The sequence below is a fragment of the Marmota marmota genome, unplaced genomic scaffold, assembly GCF_001458135.2.
Source record: "Marmota marmota marmota unplaced genomic scaffold, marMar, whole genome shotgun sequence".
NCBI lineage: Eukaryota > Metazoa > Chordata > Mammalia > Rodentia > Sciuridae > Marmota > Marmota marmota.
Genome location: NW_025999862.1, coordinates 1,445,890 through 1,463,632, shown reverse-complemented (window position 1 = coordinate 1,463,632; position 17,743 = coordinate 1,445,890). Strand labels below are relative to the sequence as shown.

At 54.6% G+C, this 17,743-nt stretch overlaps 1 protein-coding gene across 2 annotated transcripts in view; it reads left to right on the top strand.

Annotated features, from left to right (window-relative positions):
• The first annotated feature begins 64 nt into the window (after nucleotides 1-64).
• Chst3 (carbohydrate sulfotransferase 3) overlaps nucleotides 65-17,743 on the top strand; it is a 35,882-nt gene continuing 18,203 nt past the window's right edge. The window contains exon 1 of one of the 2 annotated variants that reach the window (XM_015500518.2): nucleotides 65-447. The gene's annotated coding sequence lies outside the window, so the exon portion shown is untranslated. Of the gene's footprint in view, nucleotides 448-4,304; nucleotides 4,849-17,743 lie in introns of those variants that run through there. The other variant, XM_048809318.1, reaches the window with a different exon arrangement.

The window sequence follows — 17,743 nt, the reverse complement described above, 5'->3', positions numbered from 1 at the left end:
CAAGTTGCCGGGCGCGCCGGGGTGGGAGCTGGGTGGGGTGAGAACGGAGCAGGGAGGGGAGGAGCGGGAGGGCAGAGGAGGGAGCCGAGAGGGAGGAGGAGGCTGCCCGGGCTCCTAGGACACGGTTCCGGAATCCGCCGCCGGCGCGGGCCGCTCGCCCACTCGGGCCGAGCGGGTAGGGCACCGGGTAGGACCGCTCGCTCGCCGGCTTGCGGCGCAAAACGGCGCCCGCCTGGCGCCGCTTCCTGCCGGGCGAGCGGAGCGACCGGGCCGCGCCTCCTCCTCCTTCCCTCCTCGCCGCCGAAGGAGGGCGCTGAGCCCCGCCGCGGAGCCGCTGCAGCCCGGGGCTCCAGAGAGGAGGGCGAAGTTGCGAGCGGATGCTGCCCGCGCTGGACGCCGATCGGGGAGAGTCGGATCCGCCTTCGTCGGACGAGGCTCGGCGCCGGGGTAAGTGGGGCCCCGGAGTCCCGGAACCGCTTCCCCGGCTCGGCCGAGGCCGCCCAGCCGTGCCTTCGGGTCCCGGCGCCCGCGCCAAACTTTGCAAGAAGGCGCAGGCGGAGGGTGGGAGAGGGGCTCCCGGCTCCAGAGAAACCCCACGCAGGCGCCTCGACCCGCGGCGCCCGATCTGCATCTGCCAGGTACCGGCGCCTCCTGGCCGCCCGAGCCCCACGCACAGCGCGTACGCGTGTTAGCACACGCCGCCCCGACCAGGCGCATGCAGCCAGCCCAAGTGCACACTCCGGGAGCGCCGCGAGTTGGGCTTTGAACCCAGGCTCGTCTCCATCTCTCCCAGTTCGATCCACGGTCTTTGTCTACTGCCCTCGCAGTCCCTCAGCGACAGGGAGCCCCCAAAGTGCCAGGGGCAGGGATCGGACTGCCTGGACTTTAGAAAGCCGTGACGGAGATCCTGAGGCCGAGGAGTGGGGAGGAGAAAGCAGTCAGTGCAGATGGTTTTGCGGGTTCGACAGGAGAGGATCTGGTAGGGGCAGGTTTGGTGCGGAAACTCAGCGTCTGGGTGATGTGTCTGGGTGTGCACAGCCCTTCCGGAGGCGAGGCCGGGAGGCAGGAGGGACTGAGCGTAATCTCACATCGGTGTGCTGGGGTCTGTGAGCAGGGTGGGAAAGCCTGCAGGCGGACGCTGCGCTGGACAGCTGGGGGTTGATGGTGACAGGGCCTTGGAAGGAAGCAGAGACCCTTCCCCCTAGCGGATGTACTTCCTCAGAGGGACTTCCAGGGGGACAGGGTGAGGAGAGTCCAGCTATATGCATGGGGAGGAGGGAGACTCCAGGGTGTTAGAAGACACTTATTTTCTTGCACCTGAAGTTGTGTTTGGTTTCTGATGCAGGGCACTCTGAGGCCCGAGCATGTTTCTGGACCTGGTGCAGTTCTGGGCACAGTGGGTACTCAGTAAGTAGTTGCTTGATGAGTAACACCAACAATTTATGTCTTTTGCTCTGGCTCTGAGCTGAGCCCACTGGACTTCAGCCAGGTTAGAATTGGTCTTCCTGAAAAGGTCGGGTCCTGGGTGGCTGGAGAGAACTCTGCCTCATCTTTGGGGGAAGCAGATCAGCAGCATGTTCCACTGTGCCTGTGAGCTAGCATGGAACTTTATCATCTCTTTTTCCCAGGGCAGCAGAAAAAGTCCCATTTCTTCGTCCTGCTAAGCTGGGGATGGAGTGGGAGATGACATGCTGATTGGCAGACTCATTGGGGTCTTAGGGAAAAACTGTCCATGTGCAGCAGAGAGTAAGAGTAGATTCCATCAACCCTCCCACACCCTGGCTTTAGGGGACAGGGATGGGTTAATGGGAGAAAGAGATGGGCCAGGCTAGTGGACATATGCCAAGGTAGAGAGACCATGGGACATGTGGGATTGGGGAGCACCTGCTCTTCTTTCTGGCTCCTGCTAGCCTGGCTGGAGAGAACTCTCATGAAGGGTCTCTGAGCTGTGTCTTCCAGCCAGGGCTTGGCTGGATGGTGGCAGCAGGTGGAGGGGCGTCACAGTCCCCGTACTAAGTATTGGTGTGGATTCTTCTCTGCCAGTGGCATGAGTTTCCCAGAGGAGCAAAAGCATCCCCTGTTCCTGGAACTGGGACTGAGAGTGCACAAAGACGTGGGGGCGGCCTAGGCATGTCATGGAAAATGTCTCACTCCCCGCCCCGCCCCCTCATGAAGAGCTCTGAGTAGGTGCAGTGTGCATTTCAACTTCTAAATACTGAAATTAGCAAAGCATATTGGCAACACTGAGGACTGTGGCCCCAGGTGAGAGAGGGAGTGCTCTGGCCTCTGGCCTTGGCCACCCCCAGATTCAAGCAGCACGCTACACACATCCAGTCATTTCCGCACCTTTCCACCTTCATCGTGCCTTCTGGGAATCAGGAGCTTTAGACAGAATCTCATGAAGCAATTACATCCCAGCGAGGTTAGTATTTCATCTCCTTTTTACAGATTAGGAAACTGAGGGTCAGAAAAGTTAAGTCACTTTTTATAAAAGTCACGTAGCCAATGAGAGACAAGGCCAGGAGTTGAACCTGGAGAGTCTGACTCCTGACTGTGCTGTCTCCATCATGGAATTCTCCATAGCAACCAGGAAACAACTCTGATGCTGCTTACTAACACGGTAGTAAGTTAACAAGGAGCCTCTTTATTTATTTATTTATTTATTTATTTATTTTTAATATTTATTTTTTAGTTTTTCAGTGGACACAACATCTTTGTTTGTATGTGGTGCTGAGCATCGAACCCGGGCCACACGCATGCCAGGCGAGCGCGCTACCGCTTGAGCCACATCCCCAGCCCAGCAAGGAGCCTCTTGACTGTGTCCCTTTTCCTCCTCCCTGCTGAGCCTGGGTTATACCATAGCTGTGGGAATCCGAGGCTGGGGGTAGCTGGGCATGGTGGCACACACCTGTAATCCCAGCTACTCAGGAGTCTGAAGCAGGAGGATCATAAGTTTGAGGCCAGCCTGGGAAACTTAGTAAAACTCTGCCTCCAAGTTAAAAAAAAAAAGCTAAAATTAAAAAGTTTGGGGATGTAGCTCAGTGATAAAGCATTCCTGGGTTCAATCCTCAAAGAAAGAAAGAAAGAAAAGGCTTCTAGAGCCTTCTATGTGGATCTGGAGTCAGGAAACAGTGGAGGTTTGGGGGATGGTGAATGTGGAAGATGCTATAGCAATTCTAATGAGAAATTGTCCACTGTTAATCTGAGAAATGGTGACATAGCTGTCACTCATGACCCTACCTCTGGTAGGGAGGAATGCCAGTAATCCATCCTCAGATAGATTACCACCTTCCTCTCCCCTTTGGCCCTCACCAGCATCACCTGTTACCTGGGGAAATCAGCCCTGGCCTGCCAATTCCTGTTGTCACTTAGTTGGGACCATGTCACAGCTGTCTGTCCATTCCTGCCATGGGCTCTGAAGAGCTAGACTCCTCTACAATGTGTGGTCATCTGAAGAGATGGGTGGGCAGACTGGGGACACGATAGTCACATGGTTCCTGGTTCTTGGCTGTGCTGTCACATAGTCACCCTTCAGAGGGACAGTGGTTATCTGTTGGTCTCACTGTACACATGAAGAAATGAGGCTCTGAGAGGTGTGATGGTCACCCAGGGTCAGGAGGGTAGCAGCTGCCGCCATGCTTCAGAGTCCCTAGCTGTTTCTCCATCTGGCTGGTGTTCTGCACCCCTGGACTAGCCCCCTAAGACTGAGAAGGGTACCCCTGCTGGGGCAGGGTCCTCACTGCTCTGCCCGGCCCAGCTCATCCAACCCAGTGCTTCTGATATACGTGTCCATAGTAAGAAAAAACTGACACTCTTCAAAGGAAGTAAGGGGCATTGGGTTAGCCCAGCCCAGCTGGCCTCCGCCCACTTCGCCCTGGGCTGGTTCCAAGAGTGTGAGGCTGCAGAGATACCGGAGCCCGCTCCTCCTCCAGGGCAGAGTGGACACACTGTCCAGAATGGAATCTGGGACACAGGGTACAGGGAGAAGGCGCCCCAGCTGAGGGGCAATTGCTATCATCTTTGTCCTCCCCTGGGAGGGACTGAAAACCTTGTCAGGTGGTGGGTGAAGCCCTGGGAGGGGCTGGGAGTGTCTCTGCTGAGCAGTGGTACTGCAGGGGCCCAAGGCATCTTAGCTGAGAAGGATGCTCAGAGTGGACTCTGACTTTGGTGATGTAACACAGCAGGAGAATCAGCGCTCTTCTTCTTTCCTTAAATAGAAATGGAATTTGTCACCTTTTCTTCTTGGAGGCCCAAAGACCATAGGACGTGCTTGCTTGCTCACTCTGCGCTGTGCATGCAGATTCCACAATTGGGAGTGGGAAGCCCCTAGCAGGCCCAGACAGTTGGTTCAGCCTTCAGTCTCCATGGGCCCAAACCTAGCTGGTGGCTCCTGGTCCCCTGCCAGTGTGGAGGGAGGGGGCAGCCTTGGGAGCCCCTGAGCACAGGCAGCTTCGTGTCATTGGCATCCAAGCCCTCCTCTGCCATGCCCACCCCGCCTCACAAAGATATCTCTGTGTTGAGGGACTGTGGGTTTTCTCTGGGCCCTGGAAATTTACTGGGCCTGGGGAAGACTCTTACAAAGGACCTGGAGGAAGAGGGGAAGGTCAACACCCCACTTCCCTGAGCAGCCTCTGCAAGCGCCATGGTAAACACCACCTCTCCCAGCCTGGGAGGTTCTTATTTGTGGTTACACCTGCCCCCTCCCTGGGAAGTCCCTCCCCCTAGACTTTGGGAGCCTCAAAAGTCAGGACGCACACCCTCTGCGGCCAGTCCTTGTGCTGGTGGCTGCAGAAAGGAAGAACATGTGGGAGAAAAGACCTCCCCGGGGCCCAGCCCTGCTCCTTCTGGGTAAGTCCCAGCCCCCGCCCCTGGCGGGGGTGGGGGGGGAAAGCAGGTTGGTTGGTGGGTTTGACTTTGATCTTGGGGCCTTTCTCCAGTTCTGTGACATCTGAGGAAGCTTTGCATCTTAAATGTTGCTTTAGGGTGGATTTATCTGAGTTATTGTCTGGGTTACATCTAATCTGTCAAGAAACCCTCAAAAGCCATGTGTCCGCCACACAGGCCTGTAATCTCAGCGGCTCAGAGGCTGAGGCAGAAGGATTGAAAGTTTGAGGAGAGTCTCAGCAATTTAGCAAGACCCTGTCTCAAAATAAAAAAGTAAAAAGGGCGGGGGATGTGACTCAGTGCCCCTGGGTTAGATCTCTGGTACCAAAAATTAAAAGTATTGGTTTTCTCTGTAGGCCAACCCGAATGTCAAGTTTTTTTCTTTCTTTTTTTCCAGTAATGGGAATTGAACCTAGGCCTGCTTTACCACTGAGATACATCCCTATCCCTTTTTAATTTTTACTTTTGTTTTGACACAGGTTGATTTTGACTGTAGTCACATCAGCTCAGGGAGAGGTGGTGACTGTGGCACTGATGGATTCCCGAGGCTCAAGCATTGTTGTACATTTTTGTGTCTTTGAGATAGGAAGCAGGTTTTTCATCACTTAATGATGGCAGTTTATTTGGTGACTGACTCTAAACTTAGCACACAGTGAGAAGGGGAGACAGGAGCTCTCACTGGGGCAGTTCCTCAGTGGGTTGGAAGCCAGGGAGTGACCAGGGGCCTCCCATTGTATGTGACTTTGACAAGGTGGGTCTGCAAACACGGAAACCTCTGGGATCTGGGAGGGCACTGCCTGAGGCCCAGGGTCTTGTCACTGTCCTGTTGCTGCCAGGCTGCCGGGGTTATGGGGTGAGCTATGTCCTGTACTCTTGGTAGGAGAAGGGCATAACCACGCACTCACACAACAGTGCATGTATCATCATGGACAAAAGTGCCGCGTGGCCTTAGACAAGTACTTAACCTCTCTGAGCCTCAATTTCCCAGTTTGTAAGAGGAGAATGGTAACCGTAACCAACTGTAGCATGTGGTTGTGAGTTAATAGACATAAAGAATCTAAAAGTGCACACAGTGAGAGCTAGGTATGTGTTAGTGTTGCTAATCAGTCTTGAGTGCAAGCACACAGGGCGTTGTAGGGGTACCCACAAACCTGTCAGTGAATGAGATCAATACTTCGCATGCTTTGAGCCCCAGTTCTCTAAGATGCGTGGCATTCCCTATGCTAGACTCTATTTAGAATTTACTGGAAAGATAATCTCATCTTCCCACAGGAAGTTCATATTTTTAGACACTGTGTGTGCTGATTCTCCCAGGAGTGAGAGTAACAGCCTCAGCTGTGAGCATTTTCAACTAGGTTCCGTGGAACCCCAGGGTTCAGTGCAGGGGAACCCTTAGGGGCTTGATGAAGGGGTGGCAGGTCCCTGTCCCTTTTCTGTTCTGTCTGTTGGACGGATGAGGAAAGCTCTGGTTCATAAGAAGGTTCCACAGCTGAGACGTTTGCTGTCTGTGATCATAGCTCAGTTGGGCTTTCCGCCCTGCATGTGCATGCTCACCTTCGCACGTGTCACACTGTGGCCCCTGTGCCAGCCTCACGCTACCTGAGAGCTGGCCTGGGCCTCCACTGCTGTCTCCCCGCGTCCCTCTCCTCCCTCCCCTCCAGCTGCCTCACCATCTGCAGGATTCTGGAGAGTGCTAAGGCGCCCTCTGAGCCAGAGAAGTGCTATCTGAGGAAATATTTTGAAAACAAACGGGGCCACCCCCTGGCTGTGACGGCGCTGAGTTTCAACAAGGAATTTCACAACTCCAGCCAAGGGCAGGGCCAGGCCGTGGGCACCAGCTTTCCTCTGGAGACTGCCAGAGGCTTCTCAGGGGGCAGAGGAGCCCAGCCCTTGGCCCTCGGGGTCAAGGACAGGTGCGTGTCTGCAGAGGCCCTGAGCTCAGAACCCAGAGCATCCTCTGCAGAGAATGAGCAACGGAAGCAGCCACCAAGCAGGGACCTTGTCCTGGATTCAGTCTGTGAGATGCTGTGGTTCTCCTTCGCTCCGCACCTGGCGCAGGTGTCTGGGGGGGGGGCACCTAGGAAACAGTGACAGCAACAGCTGGCTGCCCTGTGCACCTGCTGGGCGTCCCCTCCTGAGCTCTCCCAGGAAGTTCCTGAGGTCACAGAAAGGAGAACAGCCAGACGGTCTGGGGGAGCTGCCCACGTCCACGGCCTCCACAGTGAGCCCAGGCCTGAGCTCAGAGGCTGGCGCCTGAGCCCCTGCCCTCCCACAGCGTGACCTGCATCCGTCCTGCTGTGGCTGCACTGCTGACAAGAAATGGCCCAAAGGGACCCACCTCCCGCCTGTGGCCAGGCATGCTGGGGGTCCGGGCAGGGAAGCCCGGTGGGAGGCATCTCCCAGCCCGCTGTGGACACTGCAGGTGAAGTGGGAGCTCAACCGCCCCCAGGTCGGAGCCCAGCACCCCGCAGCCCTGGGCAAGGCGTTTCTTTGCAAGGCCCAGCGTCCACTCCTGTGGTTTAAGTGAGCAAGGGGGACTTGCCGATTGGAGCCTCTGTCCCCCATGAGGCCTTCCAGCAAGACAGGAGCCCCACCCTGGAGTGAACACGTATCCGCTTGGGGTGACAAATGGCTTCCATGCGCCCTGTCACCTATCAGCAGATGTTTCTTCCCTGGCCTCTTCTTTTACCAGCCCTTACTGGGACACAGTGTCCCAAATTCCCAACTGTCCCCGTTTCCCAAGGTCACACAGCCTGCTCTCGTGGCCTCTCTAGCTGTCCAGGAGGCCCCTCCTGTTTTGCCCATGGCCTGGATGTCTCCTCCCCCTGGAAGCCAGAGTGAGGCCCTCCTTGGGGCTGCTTCCGATCCCCCTCACGGTGTCACCTGCTGCCTTGCGGTGGCGGGCTCAGTGGTCTGTGGTCTCTGCCCGGTAACGAGCTGTGTTCACTTTTGTGTCCCCTGTGCTTAGTCAGCACAGCCACAGGTGTGCGGCATGTGTGTGTGAAAGGTTGAGGGGTGGGCTATAGGTGGGGGTGGGAACCTTGAGGAGCTGCTGGCTGTGGGGTGGGACGTCCGGTTCAGGACACTTGTCAGAGCATGGTCCTTGCGTGGGGAGGGTGGTGGTGAATGGGAGGAGCAGCTGATGTGCGCCTGGAGCAGGAAAGTGGGACCCGAGGTACACCGCCTCACAAGGTCATTCATTATCCTGTGGGCACTGGGCTGGGATCTAGGAATGGGTCCCTCTGTCCTGTCCCTGCCTCCTCCAGAAGGAAACTGTCCCTCTGTCCTTCTCTCTGCAGAAAAGAAAACTTGAGTCTTGAGTCCCTTTTCTTTCCAGCTGAGGGAACTGAAAGCCTNCCTGTGGATTATGTGGGCTGGACCTACCAGCACGTGCTTCCCAGTCCTGGCCCCAAACATGAGTCCAGCTGCTCCAGGGTCCAGGCCTGAAAGTCAGGCAATGCAGGCCCCAGGGCTGCGGGAGTTCCCCTGAGCAGAGAGAAGGAGGCCATCCGGCAGGCTGTGTCCCTGAGCCGGGAGGAGCCGCCCTGAGGTTCCAGCTCCAGCCCTCCGTTTGTCCTCACGGAAGCAGTGCCCCTCCACCATGGCCTGGGGGCTTGCTATTCCCTGCCCATGTGCTACATGCCTGGTCCCTCCCGACACCATGCAAGGCAGGCTGGGGCGAGAGCTACTCCCCTGCAGAAAGCCAAGGAGACTCTGGACCCTGGGACACCTGGAGTCCAGCTGTGATGGGTGGACCTGTGGCCGTGAGGAAGGACTGAGGACGGCTTCTCGAAGGGAAGTTGGCCAGAGACACAAAGATAAGAAAATTCAGCCGGGCGCGGTGACATGAGTGGAAAATGTGTTTCTATACAAGTGCTCGGAGCAGTGCCTGATGCACAGCGTTAAGAAACACCAACGATTTTACACGACCTTTGGTGTGTGTGTGTGTGTGTGTGTGTGTGTGTGATTTTTATGCTGGGGATTGAAGATAGTATAGATTTTTAAGTTCAAGTAGAAAAGTAAACCGAGGTCAGATCATAGAGGCCCCCGAATGTCACACTGACCATTTCTGAGTACCCACTGGCTGCCGAGTGCTTTGTAGACATTCTTACTGAGCCCCATAAAAGCCAGCCAGGTCATTAGCAGTGTCTCCATGTTGCATATAAGGAAACCAAAACCCAGAGAGGCAAGAGGGACACAGAGGCAGCCGTGACAGCCACGTCTTCCTGGCATTCGGTCCCCCCTCAAAGTAGAGATTGGAGAGACGTGGCAGAAGCAGCATGGAAATGAGTCAGGAACTACCGGGATGTAGCCTGGGGTCCCTGGGGCGAGGAAGACAGGAGGTGACCGGGGAGGGGGGACGATGCCAGGTCATCCTGGAGGCACCGCACACAGCTCGCCATTCATCGCTCAGGGCGAGTCATTGAGTCATTTGGTGGAAAACATGACATCACCGAGTCTCCTGTCTGCCGCCCACCTGCCAGTCTGCCCTCTGTGCTTCTCCTGGTGACCTCAGTGCCCAGAGTCCCTGGCCAGGTGGCCAGGCCAGGTCAGCTCCCCTGCTTTCTGCCCCGGGTTCTCCTCCCCAGCCACTGTCTCCCACCCCCCTGCTCTCTGCCCTGGCCCCCACTCACACACACTGCTGAAGCAGAAGCTTCTGGAAATGGTGATGGGCCCGGAAAGACTCCACTTTTAGGAGCTCTCAGGGGCCATGCCAGCCCCTGACTGGAATGTGGCCTGGGAGGGGACAGCCCCGGAGCCTGTGTTTGCTTCTCCTTTGCAAATAGTGTGGCTCTTGTGTGGGGATCAGATTGAGGAGCCTGGCCGAGCTGTGTGCCCAGCGCCAGGCCGCACCTTAGAGGGCAGTCAGGTGGATCAGCGGCTCTGCCTTCCAGAGGACACCATGGGGCGTCAGAAGGCCCTCTGGTTGAAGCATCCTTGGGCAGAGTCATTTATGTACATCCCTCTGATGGCACGAAGGGTGTCCTATTTTGCAAATGCCAGCAATGAGAGGGATCCGGTGACTTGTCCAGGGTGCACAGCCAGATTGCAAACCCTGCCCATCCAACTCCAGAGGTGCCATCAAGCCAACCAGAGAACCACAGCAAGAGGGGTGCAGTCCTATTGCCAGTGCCTTGTGCAGTGTGGACAGGAAGCGCCAGGCAGCGTCTGTCTCAGAGCGTGGGCCCCGGCTCCGAGCCTCACAGAGGTCGCAGATCCCTGTCGGAGGTGGCAGAGAATGCCGTGGCCCTCACTCTGTTTATGTGGCCCTGTGGGCTGAGAGGTTTCTTTAAACCCCGGCTGACTCCTTTTGGGAAGGAGCATTGGGACGCAAATCCGCAAATCCGCGCCTGTCCTGGGCTGGCGGGCAGACCTGGAAAGGAATATGAGTCAAGCAGGGGCCCAGTGCCAGCCTCCTCGCCCCAGTCTGTGGGTGCAGGATGCCAGGCTGCTGCAGCTGCTGCCGCCCTCTGCCAGGCAGCTGGGGAGGAGGGGCCGGCTGCAGGCCTGTGCCGAATGGCGCCTTGCCACCACCTCCCAAGGGAGGCCTGATTAGCCCCATTTTCCATGGGAGGACACTGAGGCTAAGGGAGGCTTTCAGTTCCCTCAGCTGGAAAGAAAAGGGACTCAAGACTCAAGTTTTCTTTTCTGCAGAGAGAAGGACAGAGGGACAGTTTCCTTCTGGAGGAGGCAGGGACTGGCCTTCCTGTCACCAAGCAGCACTCACCAGGCCAGTTCTCTCCAGATTTTAGGAGCCGTTTTGCTTCTTCTTGTCCATTTCCCTTGCTGGTGCAGGATTTTGCCTTGGTTGCTACTTAAATTTAAAGGCCTATTAAAATGGCTTTTCTAAAGCAGAGGAGTCTAACCTTGTGAGAGCTTTGCCTCTACTTCTACAGGTAGATAACTGGTACCTACTTTTATGTCATTGTTAATTTTATTAAATTTTATAATATACATCCATGGTACAAAATTGAAAAGGTATAAGAAGATATATGGTGAAGTTTCTTTCTTGTGCCTCAGACACCCAGGACCCTCCACAGTAATGTTAATTGTGTGTGTGTGTGAGCTGCTCTGAAATCGTCCCATTTGTTTCTGTGGTGCTGAGGATCTAAGGATCAAACCCAGTGCCTTCTGCGTGCTGGGCAACTGCTCTGCCACTGAGCTAAGTCCCTAGTCCCGTCCAGTTTTGTCCCCCAGTACTGCAGATGGAACCCAGGGCCTCACTAGGCCAGCACTCCAGGACCGAACTCCCAGCCCTCTTGATATTTTGAGAAAGGATCTTGCTAAGTTGCTAAGGCTGGCCTTGAACTTGTGGTTCTCTTGCCTCAGCCTCCCAAATCGCTGGGATTACCTGTGTGAGCCACCCTGTCTAGCCCAGTCCCGTTTTAAAGCAATTGATATCTGACTCCATTGGGCCCCCCCGTGAATAGGTAAACCAAGGCATGGCCTGGAACATAAGCAGGCCTGCACAGACCACCTCTGCCTGAGGACTATTATGATAATTGCTTACGATTATTGCTAAGTGGCTGCCCACCATCAGAAGTCACCTTTATCTCCACTCACGCAGACAGATGGGCCCCCCATCCCTGTGTGCCTGGGAGCCAGCCCCAGCCTGTCTGCCCGGCTTCCTCCGGGCTCCCCGATTGCCCTATGCACCCTGCTGCCCCTTCTCCTTTGCCTACTCTTGTCTTGCAAGGCAGGGAGCCACAGCTTGGGTGCAGCGGGGGGCAAGGGTGGTCAGACTCAACCAGGCTGGGGCTTAAACTATATATTCAGAGTCTTGTAAGCTTGATTTTTTTTTTTTAAAGTCCCCTACCGCCTGGCTCGGAGCCACCTGTTGGGAAAGGCTGTCCACGGAGCCTTTGGTAATAGTAACACCACCCCTATCTTGAGTGGAACCCTGCCTCTCTGCGAGGCACCTGCGACCTAGTAACAGCCATTGTCCCATGTCTGTCTTCATGGCAACCCTGTGAGGTAGCAGTGCTGTCCCTGTTTGACCAAGGAGAAATGAAGCCAGAGAAGTCAGTCTGCACCGTGGGTCACACAGCAGAGAGTGGCTCAGCAGGGCCTGGGACCTCTGCAAGCTTCGGGCTCCAGCCACAGGTTCTAACCCCTGCTCCTGTAGGCTTCCCAGGAGTGTGTCCAGGACCACAGATCAGCTCACCTCCTTGACAGGGTGACCGCTCATTCCCTACAGCTTGTCTGACGACAAGACCGGTGCAGAGGGTTGCTTTGCGAGCAGCATTGCTCGAGGGACTCAGGCACAGCCTCCAAGTCCTCAGGTGCTTCTGTGTGGTGGGCCCTACTGTAACTCCCTTTTTCAAACGAGAAGGCAGAGGCCAGGAGCTGCCGTGGTGAGCAGCCAGGTTGAGGGACCAGGGAGGGGGCATCCTGTAGGAATATGGGGAAGCTTCCCCCCATACCAGGTGACAGCTGTCCTGCTGTCCTGTCAAGCCCTTGGAGATGGCCTCTGAGGAGCCTGTACTCAGCACAGCTCAGTGGGCCAAAAGCAGTCTTCAAGGCACAGCGAGGTGATGTCCAGACCCCTCCCAGGCTGTCTCCCCAGATCTGCACCTGTGAGCCCAGTGTGAGGGGAAAGGTCAGCCACATACTGGTTGTCCATGACCCCGAACACATCCCCTCCCTTCGTGTTCCCCACGTCCTTCCTTCCTCCTTTCTTACCCAGGGCTGAGCAGTGGGACAGGGTGGAGCCCACAGGAGCGGCAGGAGGTGGAGATCCGTGGTGCTGGGAAGGAGCGGGCCACAGGGACCCTGTCCTGTGTAGCCTGGCTTTGAACCTCCTTGAACCTTGACTTGGGCAGGTCCTTGGGCCTTCTCTGAACCTGGTTCTCATCCAGATAGAAGTTGAGGATGGTGGGGAGGATCCGGTAGAAGTTGAGGATGGTGGGGAGGATCCGGCTTGCCCACGGAGCTGGCATGAGAATCGGGAGTGCAAAAGGGTGGGGGTCAGTGCTAGTCCCCTGGAGATTGATGATAGCTAATAGGGCAGGATCAAGGACGGCTCTGGGGACATGTGGGGTTTGGGCTCAGCCTTTAAGAGCTGAGTGGAATTTGGGCAGCACCTGTCCTCCCTGCGGGGACTGCAGGGGAACTCTCAGGCCACCATCTTTAAAGCCTCTCCATTGGGTCCCCGTTGGGAAAGGGGGGCTGGTGTCCATGAGAACCTTCAGCTCTAAACACTGGTTTTTAAACTCCTTTGACCAAAACCTCAGACACAAACACACATAACTGAAACAAAAGCCTATGAAACCTGTATTTATCCTTATTACATGAGGCCCTCTGATATTTTCCACTCTACATAATACCGTTCTATTAAAAAGGAAAGAGGGGAAAAAAAAAAAGCTTGCCTGAACTACTAAATTGGTCAAAGGTATTCGGTTTGAAAACCACTCCTCTGGCACAGTGGCGTTCAGTCCTAAGTGTGCATCAGGCCCCCTGGGCAGGGCTTGTGGAAGCAGTTTGCTGCTCTGGCCCCAAGATGCTGACTCCGTGGATCTGGTGTGGCCTGAGGATTTGCCTTTCCAAGTCCCCAGGTGATGCTAATATTGCTGGCCGGGGCCCCACTTTGAGACGTTCCTCCTAGCACATATTTAGGGCAGTGCTCCCTTGCAGAGCCCACTGGGGGTCCTGCTTTACTAAAGAGATAAGAATGGATGGTGGTTACTACAAGAAGTGTACATCTCTGCGGGGCGCAGGGGCACACGCCTGTCATCCCAGCACCTCCAAGGGCTGAGGCAGGAGGATCGCGAGTTCAAAGCCAGCCTTAGCAACTTAGCAGGCCCTAAGTAACTCAGTGAGGCCCTGTCTCTAAATAAAATACAAAAAAGAGCTGGGGATGTGGCCCAGTGGTAAAGTGCCCCTGGTTTCAATCCCTGGTACCAAAAATAAAAAAAAAAATAAAAGAAGTGTGGATCTCTGGGATTTTCCAGGATGCTGGCCAGGCCCTGTCTTTGGACCTTTAACACCACCCTCCTAAAATCCAGCTCACACTGTTCCCGTCGATTGCTGAATGTATAAAAGCTCTGTTAGCATAGAGACGATCATGCGCAGCCCTGGTTGAATTACCTGCCTCACAAATCCTGAACCCAGAGAACATAAAACCCTCCCAGCCTCCTCAAAAATACTGGCAATGAAAGACTCCATTTACCTGTGGATTTCACCTTCCTGGGTTTTTTTTTTTTTTTTTAAGAGAAAAAGGTAGGTCAAGCATGACTGTCCCATGGGGAACGCGGACCCCATGGGCTCTGGTGGGGTCTGGTGGTGTCACTGGCTGTCTCTGGCTTCCCAACGTTGATCAGACCCTTTCCCAGCATCGCAGCCTGCTGACTCAGGAGACCGTAGGAAGGAACAGGGGACACTCAGCCCCCACCCCTAATCCTCCACTGTAGCCTGGGGCCCCACACCCCCTCCCTAGCATCCCAGCCCAGGGAGGGAGTGTTCAGTGGGCACAGAGCCCCTCTGTTCCAGTGACAATGGCCCGTTGATGACTGGATCCTGCCCTGGCTGGCCCCCTGGGCTGCACTTTGGAGAGGAGAAAGGACTCCAGCCCCCCAGGCGGCCACTGCTGGGTGTGAGGTTGACTAGGAGGCCTCAGTCCCTGTCTGTCCACAGAGCCGCATTCTTCCTCTCTTCAGGCCCTGATGCCGTGGCCAAAAACCCCTTTCCCTCAGCCCTCCCGCTCCACCCAGGGCCCCGTGGAGCCCAGGAGTGACTCAGTTCAGTCCAATTCAACAAGCACTTATTGAACAGCTCCTGGGCCCTGAGGTTTGGTGCTAAGCAGCTGTGGGGCGTAAGGATGATTGCTCACGTGGACTTCAGCCCCAGCCCTGGCTGCCCACCATCATCAGGGAGCTTATAAAAATTCCCAAGCACAGAACACACTCCTCAGAATCTTCAGGGCTAACTCCAGGCGCTGATATTTCTGAAAAGCTGTCAAAACGATTCTCACGCCCCCCCAAAATTCAGCACCCCTGGCCTCCTATCAGATACTGCCAGACGTTTGACTCCCAGTATCCATGCAGGGAGGCAGGCACCTGTGGGAGGCTGGACAGGGCCCCTAAAGATGTCCATATGGGTGTGTCTGTGGTACAGGGATTTTTCAGACTTCGTAAAGTTAACGGTTTCGAGATGGACAGTTGTCTTGGATTTTCCTGGAGGCCCTAACTAGAATCCCAAGGGCCCTTCTCAGAGGGAGGTAGAAGGAGATTTGCCTACAGAAAAGGAGTCAGAAGAAAGCAGCATGAGGAGGGCCCAGCTGCCATGGCTGGCTGTGGAGATGGAGGAGTGGCCAGGAGCCAGGGAAAGCCGGCAGCCTCTAGAGGCCAGAAAGCTGCTCCCCTGGAGCCTCCAGGAGGAGGGCAGGCCTGTGACCCCTAGATCTTAGGGCTGTGAATCTGATTGTGAACTTGTGACCTTCAGAACTGTAAGATCATAAACATAGGGACCTCATCCCACCTGACGACTAACTTTGTTTTACAAATGAGTAGAGAGTACCAGGCAGATACCTGGGGTCCCACGGTGTGAGTTATGGAGCTGGAAGAAGCCAGGGGTGTCTGGCCCCTCATTCAGGGTCCTCCCCAGCTCATGGCATTCTTCATTTTTCCTTCCGTTTGGCGGTGCTGCGATTGAAGCCAGGGCCTCACGCACGCTAGGCAAACGCACTGCCACTGAGATACAGCACCCCCCACCGCCACAGTCTTTACCCAGATGTGGGTTCCCAGGCCAGCTCTGTCCTCTTCAGTCTGTGTGTCCTCTGCTAAGGGTGAGGCCTGTTTTGCCAGGGGGAGGTTTCAGTGAGGGGAGTCCAGTTGGAAAGATGGAGTGAGCCAGGTTTTCCCCGGGGAAGGGGTTGAACTTGATTTTGGAGGAGTGGAAGGCCCTCTTTCTCTGTCCCCTACCTCGAGGATGGAGCTGCCTCATCAAGGTCTTGTTTCCTCATTCAGCCTTCTCCTCCCAAGCCCCCACGCTTATTACACATGAACAGACCCCAGGAGGGCCAGTAGCCCTTGGCTGTGCAAAGGCCAGACTGGACTGGCTCATTTTCTGTCCCAGGAAGGCTGTTTGAGTCCCATTGCCCCACCTCTAACTCCATTTTGCAAAGAGCTCTTTAAACCCTGCCTACTGTCGTGGAAGCCAGTTGAGTTTGCTTTGTTTTTCCCCTTTAATATACTTTTTTTTTTCCCCCTGTGATTCTGGGAATCAAACACCAGGCCCAGGCAAGCACGCTACCACTGAGCCACACCCCCAGCCTCATAGGCAGCTTTAAGAAATAATACAGTGAAGCCAGGTGCAGTGGCGCTCACCTGCAGTCCCAGCAACTCAAGAGGCTGAGGCAGGAGGATTGCAAGGTCAAGTATAGCCTGAGCAACTCGGTGAGACCCTGTCTCAAGGTAAAAAGGGCTGGAGATGTACCTCAGTGGCAGAGCATCCCTGGGTTAGATCCCTACTACTGAGGTGAGAAGCAATGACACCTGAAGTCATTACCCGACTTCCCCCAGTGGCAACGTCTTACAGAACTTCAGTCCCATATTGCCACTAGAATATTGACCTTTCTACAGTGGAGATACAGTGTCACCACCTCAGGGATCCCTGGTGTCACCCAGGGATAAACTCACTCCTCTCCTGTACCTGCCCCTTCTTCAACTCCTGGCAATACCAATCTGGCTTCATCCTTATAATGTTGTTACTTCAAGGATTTTATGTAAATGGCATCGTGTAGTATGGAATCATTTGGGATTGGCTTTTTTCCCCTTAGCCTAAGTCCCTCAAAGCTCATCCAAGTCCTGTGTATCAGTTATATCCATCGACCTTTGGAGCTGAGGAGGAGTCCGTGGTGTTTTGCACTATTTAGGGGAGCTGGTTTTTAATGGGTCACTCATACATGATCCTGGAAGCTCCTCAAGAACTTGTGTCCTGGGGCTGGGGATGTGGCTCAAGCGGTAGCGCGCTCGCCTGGCATGCGTGCGGCCCGGGTTCGATCCTCAGCACCACATACAGACAAAGATGTTGTGTCTGCCAAATACTAAAAAATAATATTAAAATTCTCTCTCTCTCTCCCTCTTTCTCACTCTCTCTCACTCTTTCTTAAAAAAAAAAAAGAACTTGTGTCCTGAATAAAACAAGGAACACAGACCCCTCCCCTGGCATCCAGGCCTGCTCAGCAAGAGAGCCAGCACCCCGTCTCCCCACCAGTGTGGACCGCCATCAGGCCGAAACTGCTGCCATCTCTGAGTTGCCCTGGGGTAGTGGAGTTGGGTGGTCTAAAATAGTCTTGGGGCTGGGGTTGTGGCTCAGTAGTAGAGCGCTTGCCTAACATGTGTGAGGCACCGGGTTCGATCCTCAGCACCACACAAATAAAACAAAGATATTCTGTCCACCTAAAACTTAAAAATATATATATATATTTTAAAAAATAAATAAATAAAATAGTCTTGATCTTTGCTGATTCTAGATTAAAATCACCTAAGGAGCTTTATTCTTTGCTTTTTTTTTCCACTACTTTTTTTATACTTTATGATTTGTTCTTTTTAGGTATACATGACAGTAGAGTGTATTTTGACATATTATACATATATGGAATATAACTTCCCATTCTTGCAGTTGTACATGATGTGGAGTTACGTTGGTCGTGTATTCATATATGAACATAGGAAAGTTATGTTCAGTTCATTCTATTATCTTTCCTTTTCCTGTCCCTCCTTTCCCTCCCCCTTTGTTTAATCAATTAACTTCTGTTCTACCCCCCCCTCCGCCCCCTTATTATGTGTTAGCATCTGCGTATCAGAGAGAACATTTGGCCTTTGGTTTTGGGGGATTGGCTTATTTAATTTAGCATGGT